Genomic DNA, 6,000 nt, shown 5'->3' on the forward strand with positions numbered 1-6,000 from the left:
TTTTTTTTTTTTTTTTTTTTTGCCTTTTTTGTCTATTTAGGGCTGGACTTCTCTATTGCAATAGCTGATTGGATAAAATCTGTCCTTTCCACTTAAACTAGTACCCAGCTTTGATTACCTTTGACAAAAGGGGTATCCACTATGAGTCATGGGGGCCCGGGCTCTAGCCTTCCTTTCATCCACCAGGGGCCAAAGGGTGACTTAGCCCTAGGTCCTTGGGGAATAGCCATGAGGCCACCAGAGGCATCAGACCCTGACTAATGTTGACCCCTGAATGCTTTTCTGGTTTTTGTTTTGTCTTTTGATTTGTGTCCCCCTCACAGACTGTAGGAGGCTAAATAATCCACATACAACCTCATGCTCCGCCCCTAAAACAGCTGCCAGGCCCTTCCTGCAAGGGCTCTGCCTCTGCACCTGAATCACAGGCAGTGGCAGCAGTCCCTCACAGGCAGAAGGTAATTAACCTTTTTGAATTTACATTCCTCTCCCAAATCTCTGTTAGCAGATCATTCAAGGGGAATTAAGATGTCCTTTCTTGGGCAGGACAGAGAGACTCTCTCTCTTCCTCAACTCCAACGGGACCCTCCATCGTCACCTTGACTTTCTCTCAATTTGAGGTCAGATTGGTTTACCGATTTCCCCTTGCTGGTTGTTCTTTCCTATCCTCTCCACCCATCCAAATTCAGCCTGACTCTCCTTGAGTTTTCTTTGCCCGACAAGGTCTCCCTAACTGTGTGAGCCCCATAGCTGTCTGTGAACGTCACCCCTTGTGTAGCACTTGAATTTGCCTCATTCACTTAAAAGCCTAATTTTGCTGAGCACCCAGGGCCAGAGAAGCAGGGGACCAGGGAGTGAACAGGGGAAGTTCTTAGGGCTTTGCAGGCAGACCGCTACTTAGTAGCAAGGTGCAAAGAAGAGCTGGCTCCCTCCCTCCCTGGATTTTTGCTTGACCCATCTGGCAGCTTCAACACATAATGGTTTGTGTGACCCAGAGCAAATTACACAGTTCTGTGATCTGTCAGATGGCAATAATAACAGATCCTTCTTTTAGAGTTGTAAAGAGTACATAAAAAAGACTATGATGTTGGCTAGGAAGACCATCAAAAAGAAATCAAGTTAATCTATAAATTTTATGTGATCACAGTACAAATACCAGCAGGGTTTTTGTGTTTGTTTGTTTGTTTTTGCCTCAGTTGAAGCATGTAGAAATTTCTGGGCCAGAGATGGAACCCACGCCACAGAAGCAACCTAAGCCACAGCAGTGACAACACTGGATCCCTAACCTGCTGCACCACAAGGGAACTATGAGGATAGGTTTAAAAATTTTTTTTTCTTTTTCAGCTGCATCCATGGCATATGGAGGTTCCCAGGCCCCGGATGGAATCTGAGCTGCAGCTTTGACCTACACCACAGCTGCAATAATATCAGACCCTTAACCAACACACCACAGCAGGAACTCCATAGATATTTTAAAAATTCAGGAGTTCCCGTTGTGGCTCAGTGGTTAACAAACCTGACTAGCATCCATGAGGACGCAGGTTTGATCCCTAGCCTTGCTCAGCAGGTTAAGTATCCGGCACTGCTGTGAGCTCTGGTGTAGGTCACAGACACAGCTCAGATCCCACATTGCTATGGCTCTGGTGCAAGCTGGGGGCCACAGTTCCAATTGGACCCCCAGCCTGGGAACCTCCATATGCCATAATCATTATTAAAGACCAAAAATAAATAAATAAATACAAATAAAAAATTCTTTTGGGGAGTTCCTGCTGTGGCACAGTGGGTTAAGAATCCAACTGTAGTGGCTAGGTCACTGCAGAGGCATGGATTCAGTCCCTGGCCCAGTGCAGGAGGTTAAAGGATCTGGCATAGGTTACACCTGTGACTTTAATTCAGTCACTAGCCTAGAACTTCCACATGCCATGGATGTGGCCATAAAAAAATAAAATTCATTTGGAAAAATAAGCAAGACATATTGATAAAATGAATTAATTAATAGCTGATCTAAAAGAAATGGAAAATTATTTTTGAGCCAGACTGAAGACTGTTCCGCCCATTAGAAGTCAAAGCACAGTTATTTAAGTTCTTGAGACAAAAAGTTATACATCACTGCTGTATAGCACTGGGAACTATGTCTGGTCACTTGTTTTTGTTTTTTTGTCTTTTTGTCTTTTCTAGGGCCGCACTGCGGCACATGGAGGTTCCCAGGCTAGGGGTCTAATCAGAGCTGTAGCCGCCAGCCTACACCACAGCCACCGCAACGTGGGATCCGAGCCGCGTCTGCAACCTACACCACAGCTCACGGCAACGCCAGATCCTTAACCCACTGATCAAGGCCAGGGATCGAACCTGAAACCTCATGGTTCCTAGTTGGATTCGTTAACCACTGCGCCACGACAGGAACTCCTGTCTGGTCACTTGTGAGGGAGCATGACAATGTGAGAAAAAAGAATGTATACATGTATGTGTGACTGGGTCACCTTACTGTGCAGTAGAAAACTGACAGAACACTGTAAATCAGCTATAATGGAAAAAATAAAAATCATTATTAAAAAAAGTTATACATCACATGATGTATATTGACAGTTTACAGAATCCAGATCTGCATGTACAAATAAAGCAATGTGTCATCATGACTCCTTAAGAGGGAAGGTTATCTCCTCAGGAGGTCTGGTTAAGGCAGGTACACAATAAACTTGAAAGAGGAGAGAGGAGGCACAAACAGGCAGAGAAAGTTTAACATTAAGAGGGAAAGTGGAGTAGTTCCCGTCGTGGATCAGTGGTTAATGAATCTGATTAGGAATCATGAGGTTGCATGTTCCATCCCTGGCCTCGCTCAGTGGGTGAAGGACCTGGTATTGCCGTGAGCTGTGGTGTAGACCGCAGACGCGGCTCCGATCCCTCGTTGCTATGGCTGTGGTGTAGGCCGGTGGGTATAGCTCCAATGTGACCCCTAGCCTGGCAACTTCCATATGCTGCTGGTGCGGCCCTAAAAAGACAAAAGACAAAAAAAAAAAAAAAAATTAGACGGAAAGTTATCCTCTAAGGAGGTCTGGTTAATGCAGATACACAAACTTGAAAGGGGGGAGAGGAGGCAAAAACAGGCAGAGAAAAAATTTTATGTTGAAATTTTTTTTTTGTCATGCCATGAAATATGAATTTTAGAGTTCCCTAGTGGTGTAGCAGGTTAAGGATCTGGTATTGTCACTGCTGTGGCATGAGTTTGATCCCTGCCCCGGGAACTTCCATAAGTAGCAAGCACAGCCAAAAACAACAACAAAAAGCCCCCAACAAAGTGTTTTGTAAATCAGTAAGAAAACCAAGAAACCAACAGGACATGTGAAAAGAATATAAACAGTTCACAGAGAAGGAAACACAAATAGTTGTGACAGGAAAAGGTGCATAGCTTTCCTCCCCTATTTAAAGTCGCGGTAAAACCCAAGACATCAAACTTACCATCTGAACCATTTCTAAGTGTACAGTTCGGGGGCATTAAGTACATCCACATTGCTGTGCTACCAACACTGCTATCCACCCACAGATTTCTTTTCATCTTGAGAAACTGAAATTCTGTACCAATTAAAAACTAACTCCCTAAATACTCCTCTCCCCACAGCTTCTGATAACCACCAGTCTACTTTCCGTCTCTATATATTTGACTATCAAGTCATGTAAGTATAAAGACAATACTTGTCCTTTTGTGTCTGGCTTATTTCACTCAACACAATGTCCCCAGTGTTCATCCATGCGGTAGCATGCTTCAGGATTTCCTTTTCTTTTTTTTTTTTTTTTAGGCTGAATAATATTCTATTGTATGTATAGACCACATTTTATCCATTCATCCGTTGAGGGACACTTGGGTGGCTTCCACCGTTTGGCTATTGTGAACAATGATGCTATGAACACGGGTGTACAAATATCTCTTTGAGTTCCTGTTTTCTCTTTGAATTCTTCGGGATATATACCCAGAAATGAAACTGCTGGATCATATATGGTGGTTCTGTTAATTTTTCGAGGAGCCGCCATAATGGTTTTCACAGATCTGGTACCAGTTTACATTCCCATCAACAATACATACACAGGGGTTCCACTTCCTTCACATCCTCACCAACACCTATTTTTTTAAGAGCTTCACTCTTAAAAAAAAGAAATGCAGGTGTTCTCTTGTGGTGCAGTGGGTTAAGGATCCAGCGCTATCACTGCAGTGGCTTGGTTCACTGCTGTGGCAGGAGTTTGATTCCTAGCCTGGGAACTTTTGTATGCTGCAGGCACAGAAACAAAACAAAACAAAGCATGGAGATATCATTTTTCTCCTATCAGATTGGCAAAGATCGAAAAGCTTGATAGCTATCTTGGCAAGGGTGTGAGGAACAGGATTTTCGCACACTGTCAGTGTGGCTGGAAATCCATACAGCTTCTGTGAAGAGCAGCTTGGTAATATCATCAAATCACACATGCACACACCATTTGACCTAGCAATTTTTGTGGTTTCTTTCCTCTCTTCCTCCCCTCCTTTCTTTCTTTTACATTTTATGGCAGCACCTGCAACATATGCAAGTTCCTGGGCCAGGGATTGAATTCTAGCCACAGTTGCAAATATCACTGTGGCTACGGTGACGCCAGATACTTTTAACCCACTGTGCTGGGTGGGGACCAAACCTGCACCTCCGCAGTGACTCTAGCTGCTGCACTCAGGTTCTTAACCCACCGCATCACAGTGGGGACTCCAGCTAGCAACTTCTAAGAAAGTATCCTATCTGTACATGTTCTTTTTTAAAATTTTTTTAATTTTTTATTTTTATTTTTGTCTTTTTGCCATTTCTTGGGCCGCTTCCGCGGCATATGGAGGTTCCCAGGCTAGGGGTCTAATCGGAGCTGTAGCTGCCAGCCTATGCCAGAGCCACAGCAACGCAGGATCCGAGCCACGTCTGCAGGCTACACCACAGCTCACAGCAACGCCGGATCGTTAACCCACTGAGCGAGGGCAGGGATCGAACCCGAAACCTCATGGTTCCTAGTCGGATTCGTTAACCATTGCGCCACAACGGGAACTCCTGTACATGTTCTTAGTTACATTCAGAGATGGATATTTATTACAGCATTGTAGGAGCAAAGATTAAAAATTATCTAGGGGGGAGTTCTTGTCGTGGCTCAGTGGTTAACGAATCTAACTACTATCCATGAAGACGCAGGTTTGATCCCTGGCCTTTCTCAGTGGGTTAAGGATCCCGTGTTGCTGTGAGCGGTGGTGTAGGTCACAGACACTGCACAGATCCTGAGTTGCTGTAGCTGTGGCGTAGGCTGGTGGTACAGCTCCGATTCAACCCTGGGAACCTCCATATGCCACAAGTGCGGACCTAAATAGCAAAATAAAATAAAATAAAATAGAAATAAAAAATAAAAATGACCTGGGGGGTTCCTGCTGTGGCACAACAGGATCAGCGATGTCTCTGCAACAACAGGACATGGGTTCAATCCCTGACCTGGCACATTGGGTGGAAGGATCCGGCATTGCTGTAGTGGCAGTGTAGGTCGAAACTGAGGCTCACATCTGATCCCTCACCTGGGGAACTCCATATGCTGCAGGGTGGCCAAAAAAAAGAAAAAAAAGATCTAAATGTTGATGATCCAGATTAAAGATCAAATGCATGAAACTGAGGAAGGTTCAATTGATAGTGTCTTTTGTTATCATTACTTAACGAGCTAATAGGCTATTGGAGAGTAGAGGATCAGCTTTTGTGGGTCCAAACAGACATTCTGGAAACACTGATTAAATTAATTACATTATTTCTTAGCCTCTGCCTGAACTAAACTGGCAGGCAGCTCAGGGAGGCAAAGTGGTTTGTCCAAGGTCTTCCACAGAATGTATCCTCCCTATTCCTTGCGTGCAAAGCTCAGTGGCAGGCCCTGTGAACACTACTGAAATTGAAGAACTGGACCTTATTTTCTCAGGGCTTGAGACTTAGTAAAGCACTCTGACAGGCATTAAAAATATTAAACTTG

This window comes from Sus scrofa, chromosome 6, assembly GCF_054392235.1.
Source record: "Sus scrofa isolate SSC_HxYL_T2T_F1_AM1 chromosome 6, Sscrofa_HxYL_maternal_Yorkshire_Landrace_v2.0, whole genome shotgun sequence".
Lineage (NCBI taxonomy): Eukaryota > Metazoa > Chordata > Mammalia > Artiodactyla > Suidae > Sus > Sus scrofa.